The 18183-nt window shown below is 49.4% G+C and overlaps 1 pseudogene; it reads left to right on the plus strand.

The window, feature by feature from the left end:
* Positions 1 to 17129: 17129 nt before the first annotated feature.
* LOC139002664 (translationally-controlled tumor protein-like) lies at positions 17130 to 17681 on the plus strand (annotated as a pseudogene).
* Positions 17682 to 18183: the final 502 nt, after the last annotated feature.

An 18183-nucleotide genomic window follows, 5' to 3' on the forward strand; every position in this document is an offset into this window, starting at 1 on the left:
ACTCTCTTCCCCACCCTTCCACTCATCTCACCAGGCCGATAAGAGTTGACCTGATTGGGACCAGGTCTCCATCCCTATCTCTAACCACTCCTCTCCGCTTACAACCCCTTAAGTACCCATCAGGGTGCCAGGTACACATTAGGGTCTCTGTTAATATTATGCGCGCGCGCGCGCGCGCGCGGGCACACACACACACACACACACACACACACACACACCTGCACCTTTCCCTACCACTATGCAGAGACCCTGGAGCCAGAAAGTGTGGAGTTAAGAATGGCTGCCTGATCCCTTCTGGTGGGGGGTGGGGGGAATGCCACATAAAATAGAAAACATTTTCACCAGGGCTTCACTCCTCAGGCATGGGACCCCCCAGACTTCCCTCCGTAAAGCAGGGTGGGCTGGGAGGACTAGTGAGGAGAGAGGCTGCATCCCCAATAGAAAGAGGTGGCAGCCATCTCCATGTCTCTTCAAACCCTCACACACACTCGCGCGCACACCTCCCCCACTGTAATTAAAATGGTCGCTCCAGCACCAGGGGAAGGCAGTGATTTATGAATGGGAGTTGGTGTAGAGAGATTCCAGCACCATCTGCTTGGGAGCAAACAGGAAGAGCTTCAATGTGCTTCAGACTTGGGGGAAGGGAACCAGTTGGTGGAACAGGCTCATAAAAGCCAATCATAACCACTGCAGGTGCTCCCCCACCCCCAGCCCCCAGGGGAGATCCACAACCTCTACCAGGGCCCCCACAGCACACACTCCCCTAACAAAGGCCAGGCAGGCTGCCTGGAGGTGGAGCTGTGGAGGGAAGAGCCTAGACCAGCGTTTCTCAACCTGTGGGTCGCGACCCCTTTGGTGGTCGAACGACCCTTTCACAGGGGTCACCGAGGACCAACGGAAAACACATATATAATTACATATTGTTTTTTTGATTAATCACTCTGCTTTAATTATGTTCAATTTGTAACAATGAAATTGGGGGTCACCACAACATGAGGAACTGTATTAAAGGGTCACGGCATTAGGAAGGTTGAGAAGCACTGGCCTAGACAGTCCAGCAGACTTAAGTGCAACTATCTATACCTACTTACAACTGGGCTTCAGTTTATCCATAAAATGGGGATAATGGCAATAAAGAAATAAAAAGTATTAAACATTTATCCTGTGCCTGATAAGGTAAATCGTCTTAGCCCCATTTTGCAGATAAGGATCTTCCTACAATGGCCCACAAAGTCTGGAGGTTAAGGGACTGTCCCTAGTTCACACTAGTGAGCCAAAGAGCCCTTTCAGAGGTCTTGCCTTTAAGAATGATGTCTTGTAGAAAACACAGACCCTCCGTCTTTAAAACCCAACATGAAGACTGGTGGAAACCAATGCCAAATGGAGGGACCAAAAATCTTGGTATCAAAGAATTGATATTGAGAAGGAGAGATCAGAAAAGAGGTGGCATCTCCTTGGCTGTACATTGAAGGCTGAGTGGGGTTTTGAAAGCGGGTGAAGGGGATGGTTATTTCAGACAGAGTGAGCCACCATGACACTGGATACCATCATGGCTTACTTAGCTCATGCCCTCTTTCTATTGATTTGATTCTCCATATGGAAGTCGAAGGGTAGAAAGCTCTGCATGTCCCAGGGAGATGGGGGAGGGTCAGAGAAAGCCAGTGGACAGTGTGGCTTGGCCCAGAACAGCCTCACACTTTCAGTATCCCAAGATGCAGGCCAGGCCTCTTTGTCCCATACCCAGGGCCCATTTCTCAGAATATCCTGGGTCCACAATGTATAGGGGCCACCTTCATTCACAGAATAAAGTCTTGTCCTGTGATCTTGAGAGGTGAAAAGCACATATTGTGGTTATACATACTCAAGGGTTAAGTAGAGTCTTTCAGACTCAAAGAACAATGAAGGCCTAGAAAAGCATGCTCAGGGAGCCTGCAGAAGTGGCACCTGGCCAGGCTGGAGAGAGAGTTAGCATTCTCCCGCCTCCCTCTGCCACCTCAGTCCATTACACTTCCTCTCCCACTCAGAATCAGACCCGTTCCCACCATCCACCAACCAGCCATTATACCCCTTACCCAAACTGGCCAATGTCACATATTCACCCATAGGCCATCCCACATCTTTTGAGGACATGGGCACCTGACTCATGATCTTCCTCTGGATCCCAACCCTAGCATCATCCTAGGTACCTAGACTATCCCCATGGACACCCCAACACCCTCACTTCTTGGCTCCTCTACCTTCCCATCTTCAATGACCTTCTTTTCACCTCAGCCACCCACATACTGCCTGGAACACCTCCTGTACAATCTTGAACACCAGTATCCCCCTCTTGGGCCACAACTTCTTTCCTTTCCTCCCATAAAACCTGGTCTCCTTTCACAGAGATTTCTCCAATTCTCCCATTCTGTCTTGCTCATTCAACTACAGTACTGGAGTGCTGGCTTTGGACGAGGCACTCTGCCAGGCTGTCAGCCCCTTCCTGGCTCCACTTCCTCCCCTATCGACCTGCCTGTGATTGGCCACATCATTCATCCTCCCTGGCACCCTCAATTCCCACACCCCCTCGCCCTGCCTTTCCTAGCCCTGGGGGATTCCAGTCATCTGCTTTCCCTATCATGATTCCCAGGCTACAAGCAGGCACAGGAAAATCACCCAACCGTGCAAACTGGTGCCACTCCAGATTTATGGTCCCTGACATCAGCTCAGCCCTCCAGGCCCCTGGGCCCCTGGTGGTCAGCTCCTGTTCTAACCCTATACCACCATTTCAAGGCTTCCTGCCCACCTCTTGCCTCACCTATAATTGACAGAGAAAATAAAGGTTTTCAGACCATAACTCCCCCAACTTCCCTCTACTCCTTCTCTCTGCTTATCACAGACCTAACACTACCTATTTCCAACACTCTGTTTGCACTCCACAGACCACCCAGCCCTTGTGAAAATTCCTTTCTTAGCTGCTGTGATACCCGCCACCCTCTTCCAGGTCTCCTCTTACTTTCTGATCATCCCTTCCCTGTCTCTTTCACTTACTTCTCCTCTGCCCATAGCCTCTGCTTGGTTCCCAGGGCTCCATCTATGACTTCTTTTGGTCTTGCCCTGCTCCTGCTCCCCAATTTTTCTCATCAAAGCTCATGGATTCCTGGTCCAATAACTTTGATATCTGTGGCTCCATGTCCAAGCTTGTCCTGATGTCCTAGATATTCATCTGTTCATCCTGTAGGAAGCACCAAAGCAGCATGTTTCCAACCAGGCCTCTTGTTCCTTCCTCAAACCTCTCCTTCCCTCCTTCTTCAATCTCTGGATGTCCATTTACAGCATCACCATCCACCCAGCTCCCCAAGCTAGAGACCTGGGAGTTGCCTCCCCTCTTTTTCATCCCCCTCCCCACTCCCAATTACCACATCCTTTCTATTCTGTCTCAGAGATTGTTGGTCCCCAAATCCACCCTATCCCTTCACTCAAATTGCTTATCTGTTGCAATAGCCTCTAACTGGTCTCCCTTCGAACTGCTCCTTGCTCCTGACTCTCTCCCACTTTTGTATTTAAGCCAAACTTCCTACAATGGCCCACAAAAAATTTCATGTTCTACAAGTCTGACCCCCGCCCCTCTCTCCCACTCTCCTTTCCATCTCTCTCTCTGACACCCGCAACCCAACCACTTCCAGGACAAGGAGGAACTGCTCAGGACCTTCTGTCTGGAATGCCCTCCCTCTCTCTTCCTTAACTGGGAAACTTCACCTTCAGGAACAAATTCAGAGGTCACCTTCCCACATACCACAGTTGCTCAGGCAGAATTGTTCTCCTCTTTGTTCCCTTGAACTCCTTTTACCCACTGGACAAGATCTATTGGTTCCGGTGTGGGGCCTTCATGAACAATGCTTGCCATGAACATTCTTGTACTGGCATTAACCTGTGGGGTGTGCATATATTGGACTTGACTACTTGGATACTGATGGCTGCTTCCAAAGAGGTTTTTAAGAACTCTGTTCCACATCTTCACCAAAACTTGGGTTTTATCAGACTTTTACACTGTTGCTAATTTGGTGAGTATATAGTAGAATCTTGTTTGGATTTTAATTAGCATCTCCTTGATTATCAATCAGGGCATGCACCTTGTCATATAGTATTTTTGGACATTTGAATTTCTGCATTTTCAATTCCTTAGTCCAATTTTTCCATTGGGTTGTCAGTCCCCTGCATCCACATTTGTAGGATCGTTCTGGAGATGAGCCCTTTGTTGGTTGTAGGGGTTGCAAAATCTTTTCCCACTCTGACTTTGCTTTTTACTCTCTTAATGGTGTCCTTTGAAGGGCAGAACTTCTTGATTTTAATGTCCTCAGATTTATCAATCTTTTCCTTTATAGTTAGCGTTATTTTTATGTGTTGTTTAAGAAATCTCTCCCTACCCTGAGGTCATGGAGATATTTTTCTGTGTTGCCTTTATTGCATTATTAAAAGCTTTATTGTTTTGCTTTTCACATTTAGGTCCACACTCCACCTGGAATCCCACAGTACTGGATACTTATTGCTCTAGCACCTCCGCCTCCATCTGTTCATGTGCTGGTCTCCCCTGCTAAACAAAGACTTTCTTTAGGGCAAAGGACAAATGCATTTTTTGAAGTGTTGTATTCAGAGGTCCTAGCACAGTGCCTGGCGCAGAATAGGCATTCCATAAGTGCCCTTGAGCACTTGCATTACAGAATCCAGGTACAGCTTCTTCCAAGTGGGAAGGCCTCCTCCTCTGAAGGCTCTCAACTTCGCCAACTCCTGTACTCCCCTTGATAAGCCAACATTCATGCCACAAGCATGTACCAAGCACCTGCTGTGTGCAGGCTTTGGGCACAGTTGTAGAGCTGTAGAGATAAAGATGGTATAGTCTTGGCTCTCATGAAACTCACCACCTGGTGCCTGGCTCCTCAGCACTTGCCTGATTTGGGAAGCCAGACAGATCTGAGTTCAAATCTCAACTCCACCTCTTGGGTTCAAATTCCAGCTCTATTGTTTTGTGAGACCCTGGGCAAGTCACTTCAGTGTCCTGGGTTTCAGCTTTCTACTTTGTTAAAGAGAGAATAATGGAACTTGCTGGTTGCCGTGAGGACTGAATGAAGCTGTCAATACAGCAGTGGGCAAAAGTAGGATTACAGTTGTTCATATGAAAAATAATACAATAATTAATAAATAACACAAGAATAAACTTTCACATATTCACAACTGTAAACCTACTTTTGCCTACTCCTATACAAACATGCCGAGCAGGTGCTAGACATATGGTGGGTGTCCATATGTTGAGTTACTACGGTGAGTAAATGACGAATGAATGAATGAATGAATACATGAATGAACTGGGGTAGGAGGTATAGGAAGAGCTATAATTGGGCAGGGGGGCAGCAGGCAGGAGGCAAGGGCTGCTTGCCGGTCTGTTGTAGGCCTTCCTTGTTGTCACAGTAACTGCTGTCAGCAAACGTCTCCCAGACAGGAATCCCCTTCAGGGCTCCCTTCCCCAGCCCACTGCATTTGTTGACTCAAAACCTCTCCACTGCCAATTTAGCCTGTAGTAAGGAAGGGGGGTGGGGAGGGGGAGAGAGGTGTAGGAGGGAGTGGAACTGTACAGAAAGAGGTCTTTGTCTGAGCACTCTGTGGCATTTCAGATTTCTGTGGAGTTTTTCTTTTTTCTTTTTTTTAAATTTAACCTCCTAAAGAGTTGAGTGGGCTGCACTTGCAGTGGGAGGTATCTGAGTTAGACAGCAGGAGGGACTTCCAATGGGCTCTCGGTGTTGGGTGGTGGAACAATGAAATGGGTTGCCAAGGCCTTGGCGAGTCTACCTGGAGCTTGTTCACAGCCAGAGCACTGACCCCATGTGGGTCTCCCGCAGACTCAGCTCTGTGGTTCCCAGCAGCTCCTCTCCCTGCTGAGCAGAGAGGCTCCATGATCAGGAAGCCCCTCTGGACCAAGTAGCAGCTGGACCACCCTGTTTCTAGGCGTGGCTTGGGCTTGGGCCTCTTGCCACCTGCCATCCTTGGGTTTGGGTCCCTCTCATGGGGCTCCTGTGAGGGCAGCTCCAGATCCTGAAGGAGTCAAGACTGACCCTGCAGAGCCCTTCCATCCAGCCCTACTTTCAGGTCTTCCCCCCTCCCTGCCCCCACAGTTTATGACCAAGAAGAGGAGCCCAGCAGACAGGCCCTGGCCTCCTACCATGCCCAGGTCTGCCCTGGCCTCCTTGAGTCTCTTCTGCCTTTGCTGCCTTGCTGTCTCTTTAGGTGAATTCCTGGCTTCCTCTGTGTGTGTGTTTATCAAGCTTCTCGCAGGATCTCCCAGCCCCATATGTCTGTTTGTGTCTGCATTTCCCTTTTTCTCTGTCTCCCTCACTCTCTCCTGACATCTGCCTTCCTCCTCTCTCTGCCTGTTCCTGTCCCTTCTGCCTACCTTCCTTTCAGTCTCCTTTTCAATTTGTCTCTCCCTGACTTTCTCTTCCTTTTTATGATTTCACTTCTATCTTTGTGTGTGTGTCTAAGTCTCTCTGTCTCTGAACTGCCGGTCTCTCCTTTGGTGTCGTGTCTCTATCTCCTCTCGTTCTGTCTGTCCCTCTCTCTGTCACCATGTTTCCGTCTCACTCACTGCCTGGACCTCTCAGTCTCTATCACTGGCCCTCTCCCTGCAGGCCTCTCTATCTCTGCTTCTCCCACTCGGAGCCTCTCTCTCTCTCCTGGTCACTCAGCAGACCAATATCAGAGCCAGAGCCTGCCCAGGGGCCCCTGCCTCTGGCATCACCACTGGGGACAGGCTTTGCCAACAGCTGCCAAGTGAGAACAGGCCTTGTGTCCCCAGCCCGGCTCTGTGCGCAGGAGTCCCGGGGGCTGGAACCTGTCTTCACTCAGCACCTGCCGAGAGCTCCTTTCTCCTGCCCGCCTCCCTCTCCTGGACTGAAACTCAGTGCCCCCACCCCCACACTCACCCCCTGAAGAATCTGAGCCCTGGCTGTGAGCCAGCACCACTCAGAGCTCCACAGGGGCGCTGTGGCAGGAACTCCACCCCAACACCCGCCAGGAGCTCACAGACCAGCTGGGATGACTGCACACTGAATGGGGAATGCAGTGTGGACAACACAGGGCCAACGAATCCGGGGCCCAGTGTGAGCCACAGACTGGAAAATCCCAAAGGAAGGGAGACCGGAGTGCTTGTCACAGAGAAAGGTTAGGCTGGAGCAGGATGGGACCGGGCCAGAAGGAGAAGGCAGGAGAGGGCATTCTGATGAGAGGACCTGACCTGGCAAAGGCAGGGACGTACGGATAAATGAGGGGCCTCCAACAGACAATGGTTAAAGGGCTAGAATCAAGGTCTGTGTAAGCACTCGAGATCAGAAGGGCAATGACAGCTGAGTTGGTTTCTAATTCCCAAAGGTGAGGAAGAGGGAAAAGGCGTCTCAGGCTAAGGAACCGGCATGTGCCAAGGCAGACACGGAAGGAGCTGCTGTGCTCAGGGAGGCGCTGGCTCTGTGTGTGCAGCGTGAGGTGTGCGGGGCAGGGAATGGAACGAGGAGCCTGGCATGCCACCCAGGGGAGAGTCTTGAGCAGGAGAGTGACATGGTCAGGCTTTATTTATTTTTACCTTTGAAGTCACTGGCAGCTGTTGGGAGGGTGGACTGGTAGGAAGGGAGATTGAGGGTGGGAAGACCTGCTAATAGCTACTACAAGAGTCCTGGCCAAAGCCAGAGAAGGGCTGGGCACATGGGGGCGGAGACAAAGAACTCTCGGAGGGTACCTGAGATAAAATACCTGAAACCCAACCAGAAGGTGGGGAGAGCAGGGAGCAAATGGGGATGTCTGAAATGTCCAGCCCAGGGAACACAGGCGAGGAGGAGATGTGGAGAAGAAAAGACCAAGAACTTTGGGTTTGAAGTATCTGTGGGACTTTTGGGGGATAGAACTCCTTCCTCCTGGGCCCCCACTTTAACACCTGGCAGGTGCAGGCCTAGAGAGGGCTCAGTGGCACAGAGAGTTCTGGGAGTTGAGAGACCCTGGGGCTGAGCAAAAGCTGAGCTGGGGTCTGATCTATTTATGGCCAGTTCCAGCTCCAAAGCAAAAAAGGGTTAAGGAATGGCTTAGTACCCTCTCCTGAGTCTTCCTTCCTCAGAGTCGTCTCACCCACACCCCCTACAAGCCTGCACCCTACACACACACACACACACACACACACACACACAGAGAACTGGATCAGCAATGGCAACAAATGTTTCAGGCCATCCAGCAAGTATTCTCCAATGCAAATTCCCTCTCTTCCATCATTCCCCACACAACTGCTCTCCGAGCAGCTGGAGGCAGAGTCAGGGTTGGGGAGGGGGGGCAGCAAAAATAAATCCAATTTTCTGCTCCTTTTCAGTGCTGGGCTGCAATCCCTTCCTGCCTTCCCTCTTTCTCCACAGATGGGGGATTAGACTGGCCTCAGGTTCGGCTCTGTCTCGTGGGGAGGGTGACTTGCAGGGCAGGGACTGAGTGGGGAGGGGATGGAAGTGTTTAGTGACAGGGCTAAGAATAACAGCTTCCATCGGGCCTGACACCCTCTCCCACTTGCCATGGCTCAAGTTGTTCCGTTGTGTGCGCAAGACAGACAGACAGATACGGGGCGTCTACATGGGACCCTGTATATTGTGCATGAGACAAAGACCAAAGCTGGGAGTGGGGTGGGGTAGGGTGCGGGAGGAGGGGGCAAGCTGACAGGCAAATGGTGTGGATGTGACTGGAGAGGCTGGAGACAGAGCAGCTCTGTGTGACATAGTGAGAAAGAGAGAGAGCATGTTCTGTGCGCTTGAGTATGAGTGTGTGTGTGTGTGTGTGTGTGTGTGTGTGTGTGTGTGTGTAGGCTGTGGGGCAAGGCATGCTGTTGTTAGAGAGGCTGCTGATGTGTGGGAGAGAAGATCAGACAGGCAGGGGGCGGCTGGGCAGGCATCATGGGGGCACTTGTCAGTGGCCATGGTGAGGCTGCAGGGGAGGGCCTGGCTGTGGGCCTCACTCTGCCTGGAGCCACACGGCATCCCCCACATGGCAGTTCAGACACCGCCTTCTCTTGTCCAAACGGCAACTGCGAAGGAATGTGTGTGCACAAGGGTGTATCTGAGGATATGGAGTCTGTGTGTGGCATATAAGGATGGGTCTTATGTAAGCATGTTAGTGTCTGTATACATGTATGTGTGTATGTTAGACTATGTGTCTCTTTGTATATAAGGTTGGGTACATGTCTATCTCTGGGTGTGTGTGTGGTCTGTTTTATGAGTCTTTGTGAGTGAAGGTGTGTCTTTCTGTATATAAATGTGCATGTCTATGTGTGAGCATGTATATGTGTACACACAAATGTGTGTGCATGCATGAGGGGGTGTGTGGTGTATCTGTGTGTGTGTGGACGGATGATGAGATGGGACCCTCAGGCCTGCAGCCTGCCCAACTGCCCTCAACGCCTCCAGCTCCAGCAGATGGTGAGGGCTGTGTGCATCGGCCTTTACATCTCTGTCTGCACTTCTAGTGTAGAGTGAGCTAAAGATTGAGGCAGGCGCCAGGAGGCTGCTGCACTTCTTGCCTTTTCCAGGATGGAGCAGGAAGAAGTGCCAGAGTGTGCCTGACCACGACGACCACACCCATCCACGTCCGCTCCAGCTGGCAGTGCGGCCATGCCTCGGTTTACCGAAAGCACGTGCTGGGGGAGGGGCACACTATTTGAATGTCTGCATATGAATCACAAATGCCAGGAGACGTCCTCAAAACAGTCTTACGGTGCACTCCCTGTCAAGCCAGTGCTCCGTGTAACATGTGGCGCCCCAGCCTTGCCAGAGCGGCTGTCTGGGAGGACGACTCCCCGAGACTTGCGCTGTCTGGGCCCCAGGCCTTCACTTTAACAGCCAGGAGGGTCTACCTAGCCAGGTATCTATCCATCTACAGCATCACCTAGAGGGGTGTTTTAATGCAGGACTTTATGAAGCCAACTAAATGGTTCGTTGAGAATGACTAAACTCAACCTTGGAAAGAAAATCATAAACATTTTACTACCTAGCTAAGCCAAGCATGATTACATATGGAAACTATGGACACTACTCAGTGGGATTTTGATATTAATTTCCAATTTCCTCTTCACCGAGGAACTGATGAAAACCCAGTCTCTGTGCTAGCCAGGCTAGAATCAACATTGTCTTACACTGCACCCCATCCATGCACACCGGGGTTTATTTGAGTGCAAACTCTGTCTTGCATTCAGGAGAGCTGCCTCAGCCGGCCTCCCACCGCCCCAGGGAGCGCCTCCCTGCCCAGGCTCCCTGCTGAGCCCGCTCTCTGTCTTGCTCCCAGCCTGCCTGTTTGCCCATTCTGGCCTGTCCTTCCTGCTCTGTGTAGGGGCCGCATTCCGCCCCCGTGGGATAAAGAAGCTATGTGTTACTCCCTGCTTTGGGCAGGAAGCAGAGAACAGCTTCCTGCATTGGGCCAGGAGCTTCCTGTGTCCACCTTCCCTGTCCCCTCTGAGAGAGGGAGCTGCCACTCCGCGTGCAAAGTTGGGGAGATGCCACGTAGCCTCCACCTGGCATGGGACAAGGAGCCTCGGGTGAGAAATAACTCTGGGGAGGGGCCCAGAGCAGGATTTGGAGACAGGTACACCTCAGCTTGACTCTCAGCCCTGCCGCTCTGAGACTCTGGTCAAGTCAGTTATTCTCTCTACTAAAGGGGTACATTTAGCCCTGGCCGGCTCAGCTCAGTGGTTGGAGCGTTCGTCCACAGACTGAAGGGTCAAGGGCACGTTCCTCAGCTGCAGGCTCGATTCCCAGCCTTGGTTGGGGTGATGTGTCTCTTTCACATCATGTCTCTCTCTCTCTCTCTCTCTCTCTCTCTCTCTCTCCCTCCCTCCCTTCCACTCTCTCTCTCTCTGGAAATCAATGAAAAAAAATATCCCCGGGTGAGGATTAAAAAAAAAAAATTAAGAAAAGGATACATTCATACCTTTCAGTGAAATAACGGACTCATATATAAAGCCCCTGCACCTAGTAGGCATTCAGCCCGGGAGATATTGCGGGTTTGGTTCCAGACCACCGCCATGAAATGAGTCATAATCTTTTTGCTGGTGGAGAGTCTTGCCTTCAATTTGTAAAAAAATGCAACATCTGTAAAGCTCAATAAAGCAAAGCCCCATAAAATGAGGTATGTCTATAAATGCTATTTATCACTAGGACTATTCTACCGACCCAGGGGATCTTGGAGAACATCCAGTGTTTACCAAACTTTGGCTGTGCATCAGTCACCTGGGGAGCTGCTTAAAATGCAGATCCCTGGGCCCAGGGCTTTTGCTTCAGTGGGTCAGGCCTTGAGCCCTCCATCTGCCCCAGCATCAAAGGACCAGGGTGGTTTGTGGAAACGGTTGGCCTCCTACCGATCTCTTTCTTGCATTTCAGAGCTACTGAGGCCCCAGTGTGCATTGGCTCCTGGGGACACCATCCCAGTTGATTGAGTTTGACATCGCCTTTGCTGGAGAGCACCCTGGTGGCTGCTTTGGTTTTGATTACAGGCGGGCCTGGCACCAGGTAGCCGTGGCCTGTTCACCTGAACTGCCGGCACAAGACACAGATGCTAATTACACGGGTAAGTACTTGCAGATTTCCCAGGAACAACAAAGATAATTTGTTTGCTGCATGGCTTGTTAGGAGGAAAGCTGGGCTCTGGTGGCTGGGTGGCTTGTAGATTAGGCCCCTGGCCTTTCACCTCCTCCTGCCCTTGCCTGCTGCTTCTCCCAGCTGTGCTGATTAGAAGCGGAGAAATTAAGATCGCCCTCTCAGCCCCCATCCCCACAGGCTGGAGGAGGAGGGGGAAGGGCCAGGCTGAGGACATCTAGCAGGGGTTCCACCTGCCCAGCCTGGTGCATCTGGAGATAGAGCAGACAAGTAAGTAGCTGGAAGCAGGGCTTTTCTCTGAGTCTCCCCTTTGGACATGCACAGCATGACTGCCACTGTGGAGGAGCAGGCTGAGTGGGACAGAGGAGGGATGAGACGGGGACACGCACAAGGAAGGTGGGAGCTAGAAGAGCTGAAGAGGGAACTTCCTGGGGCTCCCACAAAGAGTAACAAGGGGGTGGCTGCTGCAGGGAGGGATACCCCTGGTCTTGGCCTTGACTGCTATGGAGTGGGCGGGAGTGCCACCCTATCCAGCTGAGAACAGGGTCATGCCAGATCTGTGTGTCTGAATGGCGTTGTGTGCAAGGAGCGGGGCCATGGAAATTAGCCAGACCCCATATGCCTAAGAGCCATGTGAGTAGCCCCAGGAGAAGTCAGGCATCAGGCTGAAAAGGCTGTAACAATCCTCTCTCCTGCTTCCTCTGCCTGGGGGAACAAGAAAAACGGGATTGTTAATGTTGGTATCCCTTATCCTTTTATGTTTTAATAGTTTTTATACACTAACAGTCACTACTTATCAATGACCCACTATATGCTGGACAGTGAACTAGGTGCTCTGCATATAAGGGAGAGGTCACTAGTCCATATTACAGATAAGTAAATTGATGCTTAGTGAGGTCAACTACCTTGACCTAGGTCACACAGTAAGATGCAGAACCGGTCCCCTCTTCTGTCCCCTGATTGGCTCCATTCTGATGGGATCCTGGGGCCCAGTTAGAACCAGAATGCAGGTCTCTGCCATCCAAGCACATGGCTTTCTCACATGATGAGTAGAGGAGACTGAAGCAGGGGATTAAGCTGTGTGTTTCCTATGACAGGTGTGATGATGAGCAGAGTTACAGGGGATCCAACCTTATTCTGGGATGGTGGAAACTCCACGAGAATAACCTTGCTATGCTCCAGTGAGAACAGCCCTTCTCCTGGGCCTCACACCCCTCCCCCACTTCCCCTCTAGCTCTCCCTTCCTCAGGCTATGGGTGACCTCAAAGGTAGATGGAAACTCTGTCTATGGGGTGTGGGAACCTGGTCTTCCCCAGTGCAGAGGCCAGTGTGGGGTGGGTAGTTACACAGGGAAGTCGGGGGTACAGGACCTGCAAGGCTGGCAAGTTGGGGGAGGGGCACGAGGGAGTTAGTGAATAAAATGTCAATGCCAACCCTTAGATCAGCTGCTCTCTGTGACCCCTGGATTTGCTTTCATACTACATCCGTCTACATCTTTTCATTCTGGTTTCACTAATCATCATGCCTCTATATTCCCTTTAAAAATTGTTGGGAGAATTGGTTCAAGTCAAGTAACTTCTGCCCATGGCCACCCCTTCCACCTCTTCCCTTCTGCCCCTGGGCCTAAGACTTCCAGTCTCAGCTATCAAGAAGGAAACCTGTCCTGATATCATTAGTGGGTTCAAGACAGCTCTGTTTGCACATATTTGTGTTCCTTCCAATTAAGTTGATTCATTAAACCTCTGGAGGAGCTCATTTTTATTCCTTGATAAGAACTTTCAAATAAATATGTTCAGCCATGGAAAGAATCCTTTGACAGAGCACATGTCCTAATTTTAGCTTGGGGCATGTAGCCATCAAGTTGTCAGCTGGGAACCTGCAACTTTGTGCAGGGGAGGTGAGTAGGCTGAGCTGACTCTGGTCACTTGGAGGGGTACAGGAGGCCCCCGCTCTACCCCAGGGGCCTGAGGACAACACGCCAATTTCCGAGGTCTCAGCAGGCCTTATAGGCCCCATGGCCCAGAAACAGAGACTCCTTTTATCCTTTGGGGCCTGTTTCAGAATGTGGGCCTGTTACAGAATGTGGGCCTATTGCCGTGTTGCCAGCTGTAGTTCCCATTCTGAGTGACTAGGGAAGAACATGTGTCACTCCCAGCACCAGGTTTCCACAGAGGAGGCCACACAGCTGCTGGAACCCACCTTGATGTAACTTGGCATGCTGAGTCTATCCCTGGTTCTGCTCCGTGAGGATTTGGGGCACCTTCCTGCTCCTCTCTGAGCCTCACTTGTCTTCAAATGGAAGGTATTTCTTTGGCTCCTACAAGGTTACCAGATTGCAGTTCTAAACCTTGCCAGCAACCCTAGTCACCCTTATTTTACAGATAAGGAAACTGTTGTTCAGAGAGATTGACTTGACCTAGACCATACGACTGGTAAGGGAATGATCCAGAAATGAATCCAAAATTCTTGGCTCAGAATTGAAATTACAGTAAGATATCACCTCACACCTGCCAGAATGGCTATCATCAATAAATCAACAAATGACAAGTGCTGGTGAGGATGTGGAGAAAAGGGAACCCTAGTGCACTGTGAGTAGGAATGCAAACTGGTATAGCCACTGTGGAAAACAATATGGAGTTTTCTTAAAAATTAAAAATGGAACTGCTGTTTGACCCAGTGATCTCACTTCTGGGAATATATCCTAAGAAACCTGAAACACCAATCAGAAAGAATATATGCACCCCTATGTTCATAGCAGAATTATTTACAATAGCCAGGATCTGGAAACAGCCCAAGTGCCCATCAATTGATGACTGGATAAAAAAGCTGTGGTATATTTACCCAATGGAATACTATGTGGCTGTAAAAGGAAGGAACTCTTACCTTTTGCAACAGCATGGATGGACCTGGAGATTACTATGCTAAGTGAAATAAGCCAGTCAGAGAAAGACAAATACCATATGATCTCACCTACACGTGGAATCTAATGAACAAAATAGAACCAGAGGCATGCGTACATGGAACAAACTGACCGATGTCAGAGGGGAGGAGTATAGGGGGACTGCATGAAAGAAGGTGAAAGATTAGCCAAAGAACATTTATGTGCCGCATTAATACTAAAATTTATAAAACAGTTTGTCTCCACCAGGTTACAAGCCCTACTTGTGCTGGGGACATACCACCCCTAGACACCATCACAACCTTTTTTTGTGCCCAGGCTTCATCGTCCCTCTAACAAAGAGCAAAGGTTTTTGGCTTTGAAGAAAAACATTGCCCCCTTTCAACAGGAAGCAGCTATAGAAGAGACCCAATGCCCCTTTTTCTCTGAAAGAATTCAGTGCCAAGAATACTTGAGGAGGGAAATGTTAGACAGACTCCCAGCTTACCCGAAAAAGAGAAAGAAAAAGAGGCTGGAATGTGAGGCACATTCTCTACCTTTTCCCTGCGCTCCACTATGCCCCACCTCGGGCTCTCGTCCTCCCAGCGGTTCTCCTATTATTCTCATTACAGATTTCTCAAGACATGAGTAACGATTTTCAGTTTCCAGTAAACCGCCTCACCCAGTTTTCAGTGGACCACCTACACCCGGCCTCCCGCCCACCGGTTACTCTGACCTTCACAGGAGACATATATATCCCGCTCCCCCTCCTCTGGCCCGCTGGTGCCATTTTGGGGCCCAGCCCATCTGGTTTCCAGATGATCTAATAAATTTATAATTCTTTACCAAAAAATAATAATAATAACATATATGCATAGCCCTTGGACACAGACAATAGAGTGGTGACGGCCAGAGAGAAGGGGGATGGAGGCTGGGTGGAGGTGGGCAAAGTGGGGGAAATGAGGAACATCTGTAAGAGTGTCAACAATAAAAATAAAGCTAAAAAAAAAAAAGACTCTTGGCTCAGGATTTTCTTGAGACCTCAAAGGGAGCCAGTGATTGGTGTACCCTGAATACAAGGTCCTGGCCTGGTTGTTGCTCCTGAAAAAACAAACAAGACTCAGAGACTATAGGAGCAAGCTTCAGACTTTGAGGTCTGCTGGGAGCATCCAGAGCTAGGAAGGGGACACCACCCAGACTGTGAGCGGGCAGGCAGTAAGTGTACTGGCCTGCAGTGGTCCATGTCACCAGTTCCAAGAGACAGAATTAAATTATGATATGATGAGACTAGAATCTAAATCCCAGGTGCTGTCTGAGGGAGACAGGGCATGGCGGTGAAGTCTAATATCTGTTAGGAAGCATTAGACTGCAACTAACAGAAAATCTGACTAACAGTGGTTTAATCAAGTAAGGGCTGCCTCTCCCACAAAACCAGAAGTTAGAGGTGGGTGATTGGTGGTATTGACTCAGCTGCTCAAATGGTGCTATCAAGGATTTTCTGTCTTGCCTTTTTCCCACACTATGTTGGCTTTTTGTCCTCGTGCTTGTCCAACTGTATGATCTTAGTGTGGCTGCTGCAGCTCCAGGTATTACATCAAGGCAAGAAGAGATGATGCTGATGACATTGTCCCCTTTAATCAAGAAATCAAAAGCCTTTAACTTGCCAGTTGAAAAATTTCATAAACAGGTTGAAAATGGGGAGGAAAGGAAGGAAGGGAGGAAGGAAGGACGGAAGGAAGGAAGGAAGGAAGGGAGGGAGGGAAGGAGGGAGGGAGGGAGGGAGGGAGGGAGGGAGGGAGGGAGGGAGGAAGGGAGAGAGGGAGGGAGGGAGGGAAAAGGAGAGGAAGGAAAGAAGGAAAGAATGAAGGAAGAGGGAGAGAGGGTGGGAGGATAAGAGAGGGGTAGGAAAGAAGGAAGGAATTCTTCTCAGAGCGTTCCCTAACATCTTTTTAAATATATTTTATTGATTTTTTACAGAGAGGAAGGGAGAGAGATAGTTAGAAACATCGATGGGAGAGAAACATCGACCAGCTGCCTCCTGCACATCTCCCACGGGGATGTGCCAGCAACCCAGGTACATGCCCCTGACCGGAATCGAACCCGGGACCCCTCAGTCCGCAGGCCGACGCTCTATCCACTGAGCCAAACCGGTTTTGGCGCTAACATCTTTTTAAAGAGAATGGAGTCACATGGTCACTTTTAGTTGCAAAAAAAGCTGGGAAGCAGATTATCTGGCTTTTAACTTCTGTGGTGAGAGAATAAAAAGAGAGAAAAAGATTAAGAATGGCTCCTGCGCCCTGGCCAGTGTGGCTCAGTTGGTTGGGCAGGTCCCATGCACCAAAGAGTTGCCAGTTCAATTCCACATCAAGGTACATGCCCGCAACCAGCGAGGCGTGCAAGAGGCTGCCAATGGATGTTTGCTTTCATATTAATGTTTTTCTCTCTCCCTCTCCATTCCTCTGTCTCTAAATATCAATTAAAAAAAAAAAAAAAGAGTGGCTACTGACTTTTCTGCCTGCTCCCCCTCCCCCCAGCACTGCTCCAGCTGCACCTTATTATGTCTGAGCTTTGGGCTCCTACTAAGCCAGCACCACTGCCCTCTCCTTCTAGCCGCCAGCATGATCATCTACTGGCACATTACAAGCCATAATAAGATGTTCTCAGATATCTACAATATCTGGGAGATGCCAGTTAGGCTGTCTGTGCTTGGAGGTAGAGGGTACGATGATCAGTAGGACAGAGGGTAACATCAATGACTTATTGGTAGAAAGGCCTCCGCTGAAGGTGGAAGGTGAAGGTACCGAAAGCACAGTCATCTCTGGTGTTGATATTGTCACTTGCAGGAAACCAGCTTCACACACACACACAAAAGCCTGTAAGAAGTACATCAAAGATGACATGAAATCAATCAAAGGGAAACTTGAAAAACAAAGACAAGAAAGAGTCAAACCTTTTATGACAGGGGCTGCAGAACAAATCAAGCACATCCTTGCTAATTTTAAAAACTGCCAGTCTGTATTGGTGACAACATGAATCCAGACGGCATGGTGGCTCTGCTGGACTTCCATGAGGATGGTGTGACCCCATATATGGTTCCCTTTAAGGATGGTTTAGAAATGGAAAAATGTTTTAAAAATTTGGCAATTTGGATCTATCATCTGTTATCATAACTGGCTGCTGCTTTTCATCCACACACCAGTACTAGGACAAAAGGAACTGATGTTATCTTGAGCTCTTCATTTATTTTGACTTTGATTTATTTGAAGCAGAGGCATTGTTTTTTAAGAAAAAAAATGTCATGTAGGTTGTCTAAAAATAAATGCATTTAAACTAAAAAAAAGGATAGCTACTGAGTTTGCCAACAGAATCTGCCATAGAATTCTACATCTTGGCCATGTGATGGCATTCCAGGGATAAATCACAGAAGTCTGTCCTGGTCAATGCACTTTAACACATGCTGTTTCCTGGAATTGGGACCCCCCATCCCATTCCTATCCCTCTCATATTTGCCTAACAAAGCCTTCAGTGTATTCTGGAACTATACTTTTAAAAGCAATTTGGCAACGTATTTCAAGGGCCATAAAAGTGTTCATAAATTTTGACCCAGTATTTCCACTTCAGAGAATTTATTTGTTCCAAGGAAATAACTAAAAAGGGGGGAAAAACGCACTA

This window comes from Myotis yumanensis, unplaced genomic scaffold (assembly GCF_028538775.1).
Source record: "Myotis yumanensis isolate MYYU_CA2020_CCGP unplaced genomic scaffold, mMyoYum1.0.hap1 SCAF_2, whole genome shotgun sequence".
NCBI lineage: Eukaryota > Metazoa > Chordata > Mammalia > Chiroptera > Vespertilionidae > Myotis > Myotis yumanensis.